Source organism: Echinops telfairi, unplaced genomic scaffold (assembly GCF_000313985.2).
Source record: "Echinops telfairi isolate 266 unplaced genomic scaffold, ASM31398v2 ScPeMD7_7469;HRSCAF=8507_1, whole genome shotgun sequence".
In the NCBI taxonomy this organism is placed as follows: domain Eukaryota; kingdom Metazoa; phylum Chordata; class Mammalia; order Afrosoricida; family Tenrecidae; genus Echinops; species Echinops telfairi.
The window spans coordinates 62,077,334-62,096,140 of record NW_022111373.1 but is presented as its reverse complement, the minus strand read 5'-3'; the positions used below and the strand labels follow the sequence as shown (position 1 = coordinate 62,096,140).

Here is an 18,807-nt window from a genome sequence, read left to right as displayed (position 1 = left end):
TACCCAGTGTGGAGGGAAGGTGGGGGAGAAAGGGAGAACCTATTATAAGGATCTACATATAACCTCCTCCCTGGGGGACGGACAACTGAAAAGTGGATGAAGGGAGACAGTGGACAGTATAAAACAGGAAACACAGGGAATCCAGGACAGATCCCTTCAGGATCAGTGGTGAGAGTGGCGATACCGAGTGTGGAGGGAAGGTGGGGTAGAAAGGGGGAACCTATTATCAGGATCTACATATAACCTCCTCCCTGGGGGGCAGACAACTGAAAAGTGGGTGAAGAGAGGGAGATGTCGGACAATGTAAGACATGACAAAATAATAATAATTTATAAATTATCAAAGGTATGCGAGGGTGGGGGGAGCGGGCAGGGAGGGGAAAAATGAGGAGCTGATACCAAGGTTCAAGTGGAGAACAAATGTTTTGAGAATGATGAGAGCAATGAATGTATAAATGTGCCTGACACAGTGGATGTATGTATGGATTGTGATAAGAGTTGTAGGAGCCCCCAATAAAATGAGGTTTAAAATAAATAAATAAATAAATAAAATAAAGAATATTGGCAACCCCTTACAAAAAACAAAACAAAACAACAACCCTTGTCAGTTACTGAAGTCCTACGGAATGGAAGCAGAACTTTGTCAGAGGTGGCGCAAAAGGATAGGCCCCTTAGATCAGAAGGCACTCAAAAGGTGATTGAGGAAAAACTGCTTTTTCAAAGTAGAGCAAACCACGGTCATAGGAATGGTGTGAAGCCTATAGGGAGTGGAACCTTCGAGATCTTCATTTGCTGATGGAGACACAACTCAAGGTGAGAAGAAACAAGGGAAAACATCAGTTAATAATTGGAACGTGAAAGTACAGGTATGTATCTAGGAAAATTGAAAGTCATACAAAATGAAGTGGAATGCATAAAGATCTATATCCTAGGTGGTCGTGAGCTGAAATGGACTGGCATTGACTATTTTCAATCAGAAGATCATATAGTCTACTATGCCAGGAATGACACAATCAAGAAGGTTGTTGCATTCAGAGTCAAAAAGAATATTTCAAGGTCTATCTTGAAGTATAATGTTGTCTGTGACAGGATTATACATATTTATATGGCTTAAAGGAAATCCAATGAATACAACTTATCAACTTTATGTACCAATGGCAAAGGCTAGTTTTGGAGAAATTGAAGAATTCTACCAACATCTTCAATAAAAAATTGATCAAACATGCAATCAGGAGGCACTGATCATTATTGGCAATTGTAATGTAAAAGCTGGAGGACAAAGGTGCACCGGACCAAAGTCATGGTGTTTTCAATGCCCTTATGTGTATCCAAGAGTTAAATAAGGAAGACCAAAGAAAAGTTGAAACATTTAAATTATGGCGTTAGTGAAGAATGCCATAGTTCCATGTACTGCCAAAGGAACACACAGATCCATCTTGGAGGAAGGATGATGAGACTTTATCTCATGTCATTTGGCCATGTTATCAGAAGAGACCAGTTCCTGGAGCAGGACATCATGCTTGATAAAGTGGAGAGGCAGCCAAAAAGAGGAAGGCTCTGCAACAATGGGCTCAAACTTAAGAACAATTGTGAGGATGGTGCAGACCTGGTCATTGTTTCTTTCTATTGTACATCGGGTCTTTATGAGTTGGAATTGACTTGACATCACCTAACAACAACAACAACAACATTGTTGTAGCTGTAGCTGTAGCTCTGTATCTATCTGTCTATCTATCTATCTATCATCTATCTATAATCTCAAACTTCGTGCTTGGTAAAGTAGAGAGTAGTTAAAGAGAGAAAGACCCTCAAAGAGATAGATTGACATAGTGGCTACAACAATGGACTCAAGCATAAGAAAAATTGTGAAAATGGTGCAGGGCTGGACAGGTTTCATTTTGTTGTGCATAGGGTCACTATGGGTTGAAACCAGTCGGAAGGCACATATCAACAAGAACAACATCTACCATCTAATAAGAAAATGGCTTACACAGTTGTAAGATAGGGCAAGCTCCAATCTTGTACTCAGCTGTTATATTGGAGGCATCTCCTGAACCTAAGATTGGCAGGAAGACCATGGGCTTGTGGCTGCAGAGGTGAATGAATCCAAGGTTGGCTGGTAAGATGGCATGCCTGTGATGACTCCCAGAAACAGCATGTAATAAGACAAGCTGTTGACTGACATCCTCAAATCCTGAGGTTGACAAGCGTGATACAGGATCCAGACTCAGCATAACGCAGACAAGCTTTAATAAAGCATCTTCTTACACTGGAAGCAAGGTGCTTACTTAAGAGCATCTCATCATGGGGGATTACTAAGTCTTAACTGTCCAACCATTGAGAATCTGGGCCCAACCAGGTTGACACAACAGCTATCACAGAAAGTTCAGCAAAAATAGCCTCATCATGAACCTGGGATGGGAATTCCAGAACCATTCATGGTGCTCATGAGAAACTTGTACATGGATCAAGAGGCAGTTGTGCAACCAGAAGAAGGAATAGTACACAATTTAAAATCAGGAAATGTGTGCATCAGAGCTGTATCCTCTCACCATTCTTATTCAATCTATATGCTGAACAAATCATCAGAGAAGCTGGATTATATGAAGAAGACTATGGCATCAGGATTGGGGGATGGCTTTTTAACAACCTGCAATATGCGGATAACACAACCTTGTTTGCTGAAAGTGTGGAGGACTAGAAGCACTTGCTGATGAAGATCAAGGATTCAAGCCTTCAGTATGGATTAAAACTCAATGTAAGAAGCTCAAAATCCTCACAATTAGGCCGACAGGTAACATGATAAATGGAGAGAAAAAAGGAAATTATCAAAGATTTAGTCTTGCTTGGATCCACAATCAATATTCATGGAGGAGCAAGCAAGAGATCAGAAGGTGTAGTGCACTTGGTAAACCTGGTGCACAAGAGCTCTTTAAATTCTTGAAAAGTAAGGTTGCTACTTTGAGGACTACGTTGTACCTGACCCAAACCATGGCATTTTGAATTGCCTCATATTCATGTGAAAGTTGGACACTGGATAAGGAAGACTGAAGAAGAATTGATGCCTTTGAATTGTGCTGTTGACGAAGAATATCAAAAGTACCAAGGATTCCCAAATGGACAAATAAATCTGTCTTGGAAGAAGTATGGCCAGAGTGCTACTTCGAGGCAAGGATTATGGGATTTCATCTCACTTATTTTGGACCTATTATCAGGGGAGACCAGTCCCTGCAGAAGGACATCATGCTTGGTCAAGTGGGCAGCACAAAAGAAAAAAGCCCTCAGTGAGATGGATTGACACAGTGGCTGAAACAATGGACCCAAGAATAACAACTTTGGAAGTGGTGCAGGACTGGGCAGCATTGTATTCTGCTGTGCATAGGGTCACTATGGGTCGGAACTGAGTTAAGGGCATCTAACAATAAACCTATCACCCATTTCGCTACCTGAGCAAACAGTTAATGGAGACTCTAAAGAAGAAGGAAAAAGCGATCCCCAGAGCAGAGATAATCACCTTCAATGAAATGGAGAGAATCACAAAGGGATGACAGTGAGAGGCATTCTAAATAGGGATCATTTATAACACCTGGGGTATTCACAAGCATTAATGTAGCATCAAAAACCATCTGACTCTGACTTTCAAATCTATATATTTATAATAAGTATCGGGTATGGTAAGATCTTTAAAGCCTATCTATCTCAATTTCTTTATGAAATTTAAATCACAGGCCCCCTCGCACACATGTCGATGGTTATAGTTGAAGTTGGACTTGTGAGAACAGTATAGCTACAACCAAATTAAAATGACAGGGGCATAGCCATTTAAAAAGAAAAAAAACACCCTATTGGTCTAGTTTGAAGATATTTTAGAGTGTTTTTTTTTATTTGACAGATTTCTTAAAAGTGCATCACAATGTGAACTTCTGCAATGTGATCCCCCCCCAAAAATGCATTCTGAAATTTTGATCCTTACACCTACACCCAGATGGAAGGTTAGGCGGAAGATAATTTCTTCTATCATATTCCTAGCATGAGCGGATTTCCTCTTTGAAAGCTTATCAGTTTGCTTCTGTGTGGAAAACATAAGCAATAAAATAGTTCTTTCTTGATAAACAACCTGAACGTCCTCGCCTCCAGGTAGCATTAATAGCTTTGTTTGGCAACTGACAGACAACAGTTTGAGGATGGACTGAAAGAGTAACCCAAAATTCACATGTTTAGCATCACTAAACTTCTTTTATAGTTGATAACATGTTACAAAACTCACAAGCGATGATCCATGAATTTATGACTTTAGGTTCTATAATTTTATTTTCCCTAGTGGGGAAAAAGACAATGGTTATCATATTTTGTCTTATGGACATGATTTTCATTCTTTCAGAGAGGTGTTCTTTCTAGCATTTGGGTTATTACACTTGTCGGCTAGGAAATTATAGCTCTCTGCAAAAGCAACTTTTCCTTTCTAAATCTGCTTCAGTAGTTTCCAACTTGGGAGCTGGTTTCCTTTTTCGTGATAGCAAAAATGTTCCTCCAAATGCCTAGTGAGCTATCAACTTTTTAAACGTAGAAATTGTGTTCAGATTGCTCCTTAATTCATTTGTATACTTCAGACGTCATCTTAACATGTGCTCATGCGGGATCTGCACATGGACCAAGGAGCAGCTGTGCAAACCGAACAAGGGCATGCCCTATGTGGCTTAAAATCAGGAAAGGTGGTCCTGCACTGCGATGGGGGCGGGCCGTGGCAGCAATGCTCAGACTGGAGGCATGGAAGAAGACAGCTGATCTCTCCCAAAGAGGTTGAAACAGCTAAGACAGCTCAATTCAGAACATCCTATGCTCCTCGAGCACCGAAAGCAATAGGATAGAGAGTGCAGAAGATGGACCGGAACTCTTACAAGTCTTCACGAACTCAAACTACGGAGCTCATGTCAGTCGTTTCAGAAACAGGGAGCCTGCTGCCAGTGTCCGCAGCCTGTTGTTCCAGAAAAGCGTCCGAAGTTTGAATTGGCCTGTTTGGCCAATCTTTGTCCAGAGACTGCCGAGTGCAATGTTCTAATATCAAGCTTGGATGGGCTGTTTGAAGATAATGAGCTGTCTCAGATACTTGATGAATCCAGACAAAATGTAGTTTTCAGTGTATTGATCTGCAAATATCATTGGTGGAACCACAGCCAACATAAAACCACCTCCCCAGGACCTGGGCTGCCCATGGAAATTCTATTTCAGAAACAACTGGGGCCCCTGTAGGCAGACCACCACAATGGTGCTTTGGTGTAGGTTGCCATTTCAAACTTGACTGTTAGGCCACAGATTGCCAGATCTTGCCTCTCAGAAAGGTGAGGCGAGTGATTGGCATATAGGTTATGCTATTGACTACCTGAAAAAATAAGAAAAGATGTGCATTATGTGTACATTAGGAATCTATTTTCTCACCATATTTTCCTAGATTTGTACTGCGAGTGTTCCAGGTTCTGATTATTAATTGAGGTTTGCAGTTGTTTCTTCTCATTTTGAGTTGTGTCCCATCAGCAAACGAAGGTCCCAAAGGCTCCAATCTCACAGATTTTCCTCATTCAGGTCCCCATGTTCGACTCCACTTAGAGAGCAGCTACTCCTCTGTCATGTGTCAAGCGCCTTCCAACGACCCCAGAGGCACAGCCTCTGCATGATGTCTGACCATGTTCTGTTTCCATTCCTCAGACCTTCCGATTCTGACAGTGTGGCCACGCTGTGCGGAGGTGCTCCGTTTTCAGCAGCTGCTCCCTCTGCAGCGGGCATCTAGTCCTTCTTTGTTGCCTGTTCTTAGTCTGGGAGCTCTGCTGAAACCCGTTCACTTAAGTACCAGTGCCATAGCTTCCAGCAGCACAGCAGCACACAAGCCCCACAGTGCGACAAACGGACAGACAAGCAGTGGTTTGGGGGTTTGCTTCTGCTTTTCTTGGAATGTCTTGATCTTATTTTGCTTTGAGGTTAATCCTGCTTTTAGACGTTTGGTTAGAAAGTGTTCTTCCTTTTCTATTTCTTTCCTTCTTTTTCAAAATCATTTTATTGGGGAATCTTACAGCTCTTATAACAATCCATACATTAACTGTATCAAGCACATTTGTAGATATATTACCACCATCAATTTCAAAATATTTTCTTTATGTTTGAGCCCTTGGTATTAGCTCCTGTCTTTTTCCCCTCTTTACCTGACCCTCCCACCCTTGTGAACCCTTGATAAATTATAAATGATTAATATAAATGACCATTGTCTCCCTTCACCCACATTTCTGTTGTTTTTTCCCCCTTTTTTGGGGGGGGGGGTTGTTATTCAACAATCATTGTGATTGGTTCCTCCTTTTCTTCCACTTCTCCCCTCACCTTCTCCCTACCCTTTTGGTCTCACTACTCTAATTTCTGTTCCTGAGGGGTTCATCTGTCCTGGATTACATGTGTCGAGAACACTTGTCTATACCAGTATACATGCTCCAGTCTAGCCAGATTTGTAAGGTAGAGCTTCGGTCATGATACTGGGGGTAAGGAAGTCTCAAGGAACCAGAGGAATATTGTGTGTTTCTTTGGTGTGATACTGGCTGACCTGTCCCTTCCTTGTGACCCTTCTCTGAGAGGATGTCCCTTTTCTATTTTCTTTTTTTTGGGGGGGATCGCCAAGTTTATTTTTATTAGATATTCCTTTTCTATTTTCTTACAGAACATATTTCCTCCAAATGGCTTCTGGTCCAGGTAGGGCCAACCACTTGATCCTGGAATAATGAAACCATAAAGCTAGAACAATAAATTGAATTTCCACCTAACTATTATATAGAGAATGTGTACTGTTTATAATTCCCATTAGAAATGCATGGATGGAAAGGAGAAATTTCATGAAAAAAAAGTGGTTTGGGTTAAAGAGGGACTGGGTGATGATTTAACTGAAACAACTGCTGTACACTTGAATCTGTCATATTTCTTGACACTAGAGTTGTGGATTCCTCTTTAAAAATGAAAATTTCTCAGCAAGAAGGTAGAAAATAAATAGCTTTCTATTTTTCTTTTGACTTAGAGACCTAGTGTTATCAAATTTGCAAGATGTGGAGCTAGATGTTTCTACAATTCATTAAACCAATCGCAATATTCTCATAGAGTTATAGGACTCATAACAGTTTGTCAGTTTCCGGGTACTGCAAAAAAGTCCTAATTAAGAATTATATTTCAGATAATCTACATGAACAATTATGATGGTCATAATCTACTCTTCCCTAAAAATAACTTCCAGTTTGATGTAAAAAGCTTGCATTTTTAAAATGCCACCAAGTCTTATAATGCTACAACAGGATTTAGATCTTCACAGAAAGTTGTATTACCCACAGGATGCCAAGCTACAGGTCAAATATTTGACTTTGATGACTGAACTCCCCATTTTAAATTCTTCTTTAATTCATGTTAGGTTATATCATAATAAAAGAATATAGAAAGACTGCATACGTTGTCAAACTTAATGGCAACAGTTATATAGAATTGGCTAATTAAATAATAAGTGCATTCTGACTTATATTGAGGTGAATGTCAGAATTCATCTATGTGAATGTTGTTATTTGACAGGGGTGATAAATCTCCTTCTCTAGGGTTGATATTTTTTCAATACCCTGGTGCATCCTTGGGCATTTCAAAGTAATACACTGAGAAGGCAGGATTAGCAACAGTCTGATTTACTGATACCTTTCGGGTGCACACTGTAATTAGCACGAACATAGGACCTTTAAGGAGTTCAAGCTGAAATCATGCAAATTGAAAGGAAGAGTAAAATATTATGAGATTATATACACAAAATATTTACTACAGGAAGAGATGATATGGAAGTAAGAAAAAAAAACTCTTACATTGAGAATTTCTAAGAACGAGTTAACAGAGACAAATTATTTTTAGGGTTTATAATTCACAATCAAACCTCATAGAAATGAACATTTCCTGGTTGTAAACATTTTGTAGTCAATCTCAGATTTTGCATTTAAGAGGAGTAAATATATGGAGATATGGTACATTTATGGGGTTTTCTGATCTTTTCTTTGGTTATTTTGCCCTCCTATACAGCATTTTTCTTCTGTCACTATGTTCACTCTCTTCTAGACCCAACTGCCTGGATCTGCTGTGACAGTGATTGACAACAAACTAACCTGTGGAAGCCATTAAAATCATGAGATAAAGGTTCTGCAGAAATTTACTGACTCTGCTATTCACAATGAAATAATCAGAAATCTGATGTAGTGTCTCCAGCGTAGGTCTCAGCATTCTAACTTCCTAGAACTTTGTATAGGCCAGTGTGCCCCAGTGGTACAGTGGTTAAGCAGCTATCTGCTAACCAAAGGTTGGCTGTTTGAACCCATTCAGTCACTCTGAGGAGGACAGACCAGATGATCTGCTTCCGTACAGAACACAGCATAGGAAACTGTGTAGGGCAGTTTTACTCCGTCATAAAATCTCACTATGAGTCAACATTGATTTGAGGGCACTAAATTACAAGTCATTCCCCCTGTTGAAAATGTTTTCAGTTTGCCACTTGGTTATGTCTTACCTTAACATTAACAAGGTTTGGAAAAGGGAGACTGCAAATGAGAATTTCACTTTCAAGTTTGAGGTATTTATCTTTATTATATGCCCTATGCTATGATAGCTCTAACTGGTCCATTTGAAGTCCACTCAGGATACAGGTGGTTACCATAACATTTAGCACCAATAAATAAATTGAACATCAAGAATATATGAGTCCTTCAAAGTATGCTTGAGGCTTTGAAAAGTTCGTGAAAAATTCCATTATCTTTAAATTACATATTTGCAAGCGTTTTTTGACACTACTTAGTATATTTTGAATGACAATGGAATGTACACTATTACTTGGACTGCAGGGTGTTTAGAGAGTGGTGTTAATTGTCATAAAATGTATTCGCCAAGGAGCAAAGTGTGTAGGGCTGAGTTTATTGTGTAGAGAATAAGAAAGAAGAAAGTTGAGGTCAAAGAAATAGTGTGAGGTGGTGTATGCATCTCTGCTTATGAACTGGCATATAAGGTTATTCATCCCCATTCTATTTGCATTGAATGTTTTCCCAATAGAATTGTAAATAGCTTAAGCTAGAGTTGGTTTTTCTTTTTCTGCTTTCTAATCTAGTATTGATTAGATTAAATCTAGAGGATTACCAAAATACACACTAGTTTTTCCAAATTTATTTTGGAGTAATAATAGGCAGAAATTTAAAAAATGTTATTACCTATGTTCACAATAGCAGTGAAAGCAGCATTGGCAGCAACAAATATTTATGGGCTATTTATTTTATAAAATGTGCTAGATATGAAGATGAGTTGAGGTGTCTAGAAACAGATAAACCTTTTCCAATTTCCAGACTACACCCTGATGATTTGCTGGCTGCTCTGTAGCTAGTCAACAGGTGTAGAGACAACTAGATTATCTCTACTCTTGGGCCTGTCATTGCTAAGGTACCCCTCTGGCTGGCTGAACCTCAATGAATAGTCAAAGAAAATGATCAACTCACTTAAGGGGATGAAGCAATGATAGAGAGAAAGAACAAGAAGGAAAATAGAACTTCTAGAAGAAATACGTAAAACTGAAGTTTAATTATAAGCAGAGTGGCTAAGTAGACTTCAGTATAGACTACTCCCTTTATTAACTGTATTCAGTGCAGTGCAGGGAATTAGTATGGCTCATCTAGTCAAAGTCTTTGTCCCCTGCCCCCTCTCCCCCAACAAGTGGGTGGGGCTATGCAAACGACGATATGGTGGCCACTCTGGGAATCGGAGGGCTTGCTATTGATTTAAAAAATGAGACAGAGGTGGGCTTCCCAAACCCCAGAGCAAAAAAGCTGTGTGATCTGGAGTAGAAGGCTTGCTAATGAAGTGGAGTGCCTTTGGTCACCTATTGGTGGAGCGAAAAGATTTTTGCAATACTTGCTCAAGCAAGGCAGAGGCCAGGCAAGGTCAAGGGATTGAGGAACTAGAGAGGCCAGTTGAAAGGCATGGTGAAGAGGCTGTGGTATAGTGTTATATATTGGAACGCAATCCTCAAGACTAGCACTTCAAAATGACCAGCCACTCTGTGATAGAAATATGGGATTTTCTACTCCTGTAAAGAGTATAGTCTTATAAACTCACAAGAAACATTTTTACCCTGTTTCATAGAATAACTATGATTTGGCACTGACTCTATGACAGTGAGTGTATGAAGGAGTACACCCCCCAAAAAACGAATTTTTTTCAAAGCTATGTATTTAAATTTTTTTTTACAAAACAACCTTACCACCTTCAAAGTACTCTCCATTACACTTAATACATTTGTCAAATCTGCAATTCCATTCTTGGAAAATTTTTTCAAATTCATCTGTTTGGATGGCTGACAGTGCCTCCCTTATTTTTTCTTCAACTCTTCTATGTCATCAAATCACTGTCCTTTTATGCCCCTCTTCATTCGTGGAAACAAAAAGAAGTCATATGCATCGAGGTCAGGTGAGTAAGGGGCAAGAGAGATATGCCATTTTTTTTGCCAAAAACTGGCACACAGTGAGAAGGTGCATTGACGTGGTGGCAAAGCCAGTCCTCCATCTGCTACAAACCAGTCCTATTTTGCTGCACACTGTTATGCAATCCTTTCAGAACCGCTAAAATGGAAAGCTTAACAGTCTGACCTGGTAGAAAGAACTCCAAATGCATTATCCCCCTGACATCAAACAAAACAAACGAGCATTGTTTTTTTGGGAGGGTATCCTTCATATTCTAATTCATTGTGGATCCTGTATTATAACCTACTACTTGATCAATGAGTTACAACAGGGAAGTAACAGATTACAGTTTGTAATCTAATTAGTTAAATCTTCCACACAAGATCTCTTTGGAGTATTGAAAAACAAGAGTGTTACTTTGAAAATCAGAGTGCACCCGACCCAACTCATGCTATTTTCAGTTGCCATGTATGCATGTGAAAATTTAATAAGGAGGCGAACGAAGAATCCACGTGTTTGAATTGTAGTGCAGGGGAAGACTAGTGCAAGTGCATGAACTCCTAAAAGGACAAACCAATCTGTTTTGGAAAAAGTACAGGCCAGTATGGTAGGATGTCATCTTAATACTTTGGGTGTGTTTTGGAGAAAGAACAGTTCCTGGAGGACATTCTGTTTGGTAAACTAGAGGGGCGGCTGAAAAGAGGAAGGCCCTCAAGGAGATGGATTGACTCAGTGGCTACAACACTGGGCTCAAGCTTGGAAGCAATTGTGAAGAAGGTACAGGTCTGGGAAGTGCTTCTTTCTGTTGTGTATTGGGATGCTATGGGGTGGAACCAACTCAGTGGCACCTAACAACAACAGCAACATCAACAACATTTCCCTAATCTACCACATGTCAGTCACTTTGTCATTCTCTGGTGGCTTGAGTGTTGCTGTGATGCTGGAAGATATTCCACCAATATTTCAAATGCCCACAGCATCGACCAAAGTAAATAGGTTTCTGCAGAGCTTCCAGACAAAGAACAAACTACGAAGAAGGAATAGGCTGTTCACTTCTGAGGAATTCGCTAAGGAAACCTTTTTAGACAGAATCTAAACATTGTTAGTTAATGAAAACAAATGGAACATTGTCAGGGATAGTGCCCAAAGATGATCCCCTCAGGATGGAAGGCACTTAGAACATAGCCAAGAGAGAGCTGCTTTCTCAAAGCAGAGTTGGCCATAATGACATGGATAGAGGTAAGTTTGTGGACGTAAAGCCTTTGCGACCTGCATTTGCTGATGAGGCCCGGCCCAAAATTAGAAGAAACGACTGCAAGCATCAATTAATAAACAAAACATGGAATATATGAAGTATAAATCTAGGAAATATTTAAGTTGTAAAAACCTAAATGAAATGCATAAAAATAAAATTCTAGGCATCAGTGAGCTAAAATGAACTGATGTTGGGCATTTGGAATCAGAAAATCATGAGGTTTATTATGCTGAGAATGACACCATCAAGAGGAATGGCTTTGCATTCATTGTCAAAAAGGGCATTTCAAGATTTATCTTGAAGTACAACATTGTTTCTGATAGGATTATATCTATCTGCACTCAAGTAAATCCAATCAATACAACTATTATTCAGATTCATGCACCAACCACAAACTGAGTGATGAAGAATTCTACCAACGACTTCATTCTGAAATTGGTCAAACATGCAATCACGATGCATTTATAACTATTGGAGATTGGAATGCAAATTAGAAACAAAGAGGAAAGAACTATAGTTGGAAAATAAGACTTTGATGATAAAAATAAAGCCAGAGATCTCATGCTAGAGTACTCCACAATTAACAATTTGTTCATAGCAAATACCTTTTTCCAACAACACATAAGAAGATTACACACATAGACTTCTCTAGATGGCATTCACAAATTGATTACATGTGTTAGTCTGGGTAGACTAGGGAAACAAATTCATAGACACACATATGTGTATAAGAAAAAGGTTTATATACAAGAGCAGTTGAACATTGAGCAAATATCCCAGCCCAGTCCAGATCAAGTCCATAAGTCTGATATTAGCCCATATGTCTTATACAAATCTATAAAGTCCTCTTCTGACTCACAAAACACATGCAATGATGCCAAATGAAAGAAGATCACAGATCAGCGGGTGGGAAGTCCTGTGGATGGATCCAGTGGCATTGTAAGCATCTCGGCACTGCCAAGGATCTCTATGTGGTCCATGTAGCTTCTCCTCAGGGATGCCTCACAGGGAGTCAGCCTTGTCAGCAGAGAGTCTCCAAGGCAGTGAAACAAGAGAGAAATAGTGTCTCCCGCCTCCAAGAAGGAATACAGGATTTCCCAGAATTCTCAGGCAAAGGTCATGCCCACACAGAGTCCTTATTGGCTATGATCCGATTGACAGACTAGACTCCACCCCTTCATTTGTAATCCTCTCAAATTGACACCAGATTATGTAACCACCATACTGCATTTGTGGGAAGAGATGATGGAGGAGCTCTATATCATCAGCTAAGTAAGTTCAGAATAAAGCTGAAGAAAATTAAAACATGTCCAGAGAGCCAAAATACAAACTTGAGTCTATCAAACCTGAATTTCAAGAACAGATTATATACACATTGAATACTAATAACAGAAGACCTGATGAACTGTGGGACGATATCAAGAACACCATATATGAATAAATCAAAAGGTCATTAAAGAGACAGGAAAGGAAGAAAAGATCAGAGTAGATGTGAGAAGAAACTGAAACTTGCTATTAATCACAGAATAGCTAGGAACTCAGACAAAATGATGAAACCAAAAAGCTGAACAGAATAATTCAAAGGCAGTAGGAGAAGAGAAAGACAAATATTATAATGAAATATGCAAAGACCTAGAGTTTGAAAACCAAAAATTAAGAACATGCTCAGCATATCCTATGCTGGAACAAGTAAAAATATCCAAGCCTCGAATTGCAGTACTGAAAGATTCTATGGGCAAAATATTGAACGACGCAGGAAGTATCAAAAGAAGATGGGAAGTATATACGGAGTCAATGTCCTAGAAGAACTAATCAACATTCAATCATTTCAGGAGTTGGCATATGAGCAAGAACCAGTGGTGCTGAAGGAAGACGTTCAAGCTGCACTGAATGCTTTAGCTGAAAACAAGGCTCCAGGAAATGATGGAATACCAACTGAAATTTTCAACAAGCTGATGAAGCACTGGAAGCAATCAATCATCTAAGCCAGGACATTTGTGAGACAGCAACTTAGCCAACAGTCTGGAAGAGATCCACATTTGTACCCATTCCAAAAAAGGATGGCCCCACAGACTACTCAAATTATAAACAATATCATTGATAGCATATGCAAGTATAATTTGTGTTTACCCTTGTAGTAGTGGACTCACACAATTTTGTTCTTTTGTTATTGACTAACTTTACTCAGCATAATGGTTTCTTTATCCACCCTGTCATGAAGGGTTTTACTGCTGTTTTTCATGGATCCATAGTAGTACATTGTATGTCTGTACCAAGGCTTCTTTATCTTTTCTTCTACTGATGGGCTTTTGAACCGTTCCCAGCTTCTTGCTGCTGTGAACCCCGGCATTGAGCGTGTCTATCTCTTACGACTTTGGCATATACACATAGCAAAGGAATTGCATTTCCAGATGGGTAATGTGTGTGGGCATTTTCTCATGTGTTTGTTAGGAATTTGAGTGTTCTTTTTTGAATTGTCTTGTGCCTTTTGTCTACCTTAGTTGAACTATTTGTTCTTTTCTTCTTATTGAATTGTTGGAGAATTCTACAGTGTTTTTTGTTGTTTTTTTTTTGCTTTGTTTTAGTAATTAGTCCTTCGTCCATTGTGTAATTGTTAAAGATGTTTTCCCAATCTGCGGGCTTTCATTTTGTTTTTTGATAAAGTGTTTTGCTGTGCATAAGTGTTTTATTTTTAATAGGTCCCCGTAATCTGTGCTTCTGTTATCATATTTGGTAGTCTGTGTATGTCCTGCAATAGGGCCCTTACGCTTGTCCTAATTTTCACATTGAGCATACAGCTCTGGAGTTCACATTTAAGTTTCTAATCCATCTTGAGTTTGTTTTTGTGCATGGGGTGAGGTATGGGTACTCTTTCATTCTTTTGCGGATTAGATCCAATTATCCCAGCACCATTTGTTGAAGAGGGTGTCCCTTTCCCATTAAATTTTTTAAATCCTTGTTGAAAATCACAGGCCTATAGGTGGATGCTCTCATTTCTGGGCTTTCTGTTCTGTCCCAGTGGTCTATGTATCTATCATTGTACCGATATCAGACTGTTTTGACTACTGTGCCTCTGTGGTAGGTTTTGCTGTCAGATAGTGCGAAGGCTTCTACTTTGCTCTTCTTTTTGAAAGTTTTCTGCTTATCCTGGGACATTCATTGTAAATGGAATTGCTTTCTTAATATTTTTTCTGGTGCTCTCTTTGCTGGTATACCACCCCTATAGGAAATGCAAATCAACATAACATAAATGCATATCACCTTATTCCCACAATGATAGCCAATTAAAAAAGAAAGAGAAAGCAACAAATTCTGGAGAAGGTATGGAGCGGTTGGAACTCTTAAACCCTGCTGGTGGGCTTGTCAATATGTAGAACCACTGTGGAAATACACTATCTACCACAATTAACACTGACAAATGTAGAAAACCTGAAAAGAACCCTAACTTAAGAAGACATAGAGAAGGCCATCAAGAAACTTGCAACCAAGAAAAAAACAGGATGAGATGGATTAACAAGGGAATTCTACTAATGTACAAGGAGGGGGTCTCACCGATTCTGCACAGATGGCAGCAGCACATAGATGGGACAAAAACGTCCAAAATTCATTCTATGAAGTGGGCATAGTCGTGATAACAAGCGGAGATGCCACAAAGACAAAAAATGATAGAGCAATATCCCTCATGAGCATAGATGCAAACATTCTCCAAAAAAATTCTGGCAATGCCATCCAATAATATGTATAAATAAATAATCCATCAAGGCCACGTGGGCTTCATAGCAGAGATGTAGGATGTTTCAATGGAATCCACCACATAAACATGACAAAATAATGAGAACCACATGATCCTATCAATAGATGCAGAAAGAGCATTTACAATATCTAACACCAATATCTAATAGAAACACTCAATAAATATGAATAGAAGAGACATTCTCATGATAATAAAGGTCAGATATGAAAACCCAACAGTCAATATCATGCACAATTGGGAAAAAGTGAAAACAAAACAGGAACTATGTGTGTTAGACAGGGTTCTCTAGAGAGATAAAACCAAATTGCTGATAATTTAATATATTTATTTATAAAGATAATTAGATATATAACAAGAAATGAACTGTTAAATCATATACAGATAAATACATAATACAAGAAATAAACAGTTAAATTATAAAGCACTACAAATGGCTCAGTGCAACTCACGTCCATGAGAGAGAGTTGTGAGAGACTAGCAGTCCTTCAAGTCTAGTCTGCTGCTATAGCTTCCTCTATTTGTAGAGAGAGCTAGGCTATGTCAGCACAGCAGCCAATCACAAGGCAGGTCACCAACTGCCAGTCTCCAGCTCCAGAGATTTCTTAAAGGGACCTCAACTTACAGTGACACAGTCCACAGGCTAGGCGTCCCACAGGTAGTGTAGCCTTTAAATTGAGACACAGAACAAGCAAGGCAGCCGCACAGTGGTCCGATGATCACAGCGCGAGAGACAAGAAAGGCAAGGCTCACCAAGCCATTTATCTCTCTGCCCTTCAGTTAATCCCACTTGTGTTTATCAGCCAGGCTGGCACAATAAGCTATCTCACTATACAAGGGTACCCTTTATCACCTCTGTTATTCAATATCATGCTGGAAGTTTTAGACAAAACCATTAGATAACAAAAACAAATCAAGGGACTATAATTAGACAAAGAAGAATTGAAGCACTCATTATTTGCAAATGATGTGATTTTATAGAAAGAACCGCAAGGACTCCATATAAGACTGTTGGAAACAGTTGAGGGATTTGTTAAAGTAGTAGGCTAGAAGATGAGCAAGCAGTTATCAATAGTGTATTTCTATGTAGTTTCCCATATCTTACAGTTTATCAAACTTGTTAGAGTACCGCCTTTTGTAGTAATGTGTTACTATTCACTTTATTTCACTTGGATCTATTGTGATGTCACTCTTTTTGTCTTTAATGCTATGTAGTTACATATTCTCTATCTTTTTCTTTGCTAAGTCTGCCAGTGGTTTGTCAATTTTGTTAATCCTTTCAAAAACCCAACTTCTTGTCTTGTTGATTATTTTCATTGCTTTTATGTTTTCTAGTTCATCTATTTTCACAGTAACCTTTTTTCTGTGGCTGAACAAGGGGTTATATTGTTGCCCTTGTTCTGATTGTTGGATATGTTGTGTTAAGATGTTGACTTTGAATTTCTAATATTTTTTTTTTAATGTGTGCATTGATTGCTATAAATTACCCTCTGATAACTTCTTTTGCTGTTATCCTAAATGGTTTGGGATGATGTGTTATCATTATTTTTTAAGGTATTTCTTAATCATAACTTATTTGATCTATTACCATTCACTTTTAAGTAGCATGGTGTTCAGTTTCCAAGTGTTTATCTTTATGTTCTTGATCTTTCTTTTGTTGATTTCCACATTTACAATTGTGATCTGAGAAAATGGGTTGTAAGATCTCAATGTTTTTGAATTTGCTGAACATTACTTTTGGCCTAACATGTGATCTACTCTAGAGTATATACTGTGTGGACTAGAGAAGAATCTATACTTTGATTTTGTTGGGCCGGGGAGGATGCTCTGTATATATCTAGGAGGCCAAGCTGGTTGTTTGTTTAAATCTGTTTGTGTTGTTTAAATCTGTTTCTTTCTTAAATTTCTTCCCTGAAGATCTGTCTTTCCTTGAGAGGACTGTGTTGAAGTCTACTATTATGATCAAGATCATTATTTTGTTTTCCACTCTCTGAGAATTTGATTGATGTATTTTGAGAGACTTTCATTGGTTTTACATATTTTTAATAATGTTATGTGTTCCTTGTGTATTGTTCCTTTAATCATTATTTGGTATCCATTCTTGTTTCTCCTGAAATCTATTTTACTAATGATTAATATGGCCACTTAAGTCTTTTTATGGTTTCCATGGGCTTGGTAGGTTTTTTTTTTAGCATCCTTTGATTTTTATCCTATGTTTGTATTTGATTTAAGTTGTGCCCCTTTTAGGCAGCATATAGAGGGATTTTGTTTTTTAATTCAGTCCGTTCGTCTGATATTGTCAGACTAACAATTTTTATTGCTAGTCTTTTGATTGGTGCATTTAATTCATTGACATTCAGTGCCATTATCGATCTATATATGAGTTTGTTGCTGTCAATTTTCTGGGTTTATGTTTGGTTTCCACCCTCCATCCCTCTTCTCTCACCTCCTTTTTTGTGCGTAGTTTTATTGGTATATTTGTTCCTTCTCTATTCATATCTTGTTTCCATCAAGGAAAGATGATTGGATGGTTGGATTGCTTTCAGGGTGAGGGAAACTATGCAGTGTTTGGCAGGAGGAGGGCTAACAGAAGCGTCTTGGGCAGCTGGTAAATGGTAGAGTGGAGTCTGTCAGCAAGCATTACTGTTCTCCCATTTTAAGAAACTTGCGTTTACTTAGCTTTTAAGTTGAATTTCTCACTGCCAGGAAGTGATAAATATCCTTCCTACTGGAACTCTCCAGTGGTTTCTGAGGAGATCGCCCCATCCTTGTTATCTGGCGGTCATCATTCCCTGGTCTCTCCACCAATGTTTTTTTTAACTTGCTCACCTTCCCTTCCATTTATGCAGAATATCTTGGGTTTATTGTCCACATTCCAAAGCCCATGCATCTGCCTTATTCATTAAGAGTTGTTTTGTAAAATAGATATGCTATAATTTAATAAATTATTTCTGTGTTTCTGAACATTTGGGTTATATCCAACTTTTGCTAATATAAGTACCACTATAAAGAATATTCTCTAAGAATTATTAATTTCTCCAATGGACATTAATATGTAAGCTAGAATTGTGTGTGTGTGTGTGTGTGTGTGTGTGTGTGTGTGTATGAAAGGCAAACTGAACCGTAAGTGGATCTAAATCACATAGTTAAAAATGGAGACAAATCTGTTGCTGCCAAGGTGATGATGCTCACTCACAGTGACCCTATTGGACAAGGTCAAACTACTCCATGGTATGTCCACAGTCAGAGTCTGTGTGGGAGCGAATAGCGAAGTAGTTCTCCAGTAGAGCAGTTTTTTTACGTTTGGAATTT

At 38.8% G+C, this 18,807-nt stretch overlaps 2 pseudogenes; one reads left to right on the top strand and one right to left on the bottom strand.

The window, feature by feature from the left end:
• Positions 1–4,727: 4,727 nt before the first annotated feature.
• Positions 4,728–5,249, top strand: LOC115873739 (annotated as a pseudogene).
• A 52-nt stretch (positions 5,250–5,301) lies between these two features.
• LOC101664550 overlaps positions 5,302–18,807 on the bottom strand; it is a 36,359-nt pseudogene continuing 22,853 nt past the window's right edge.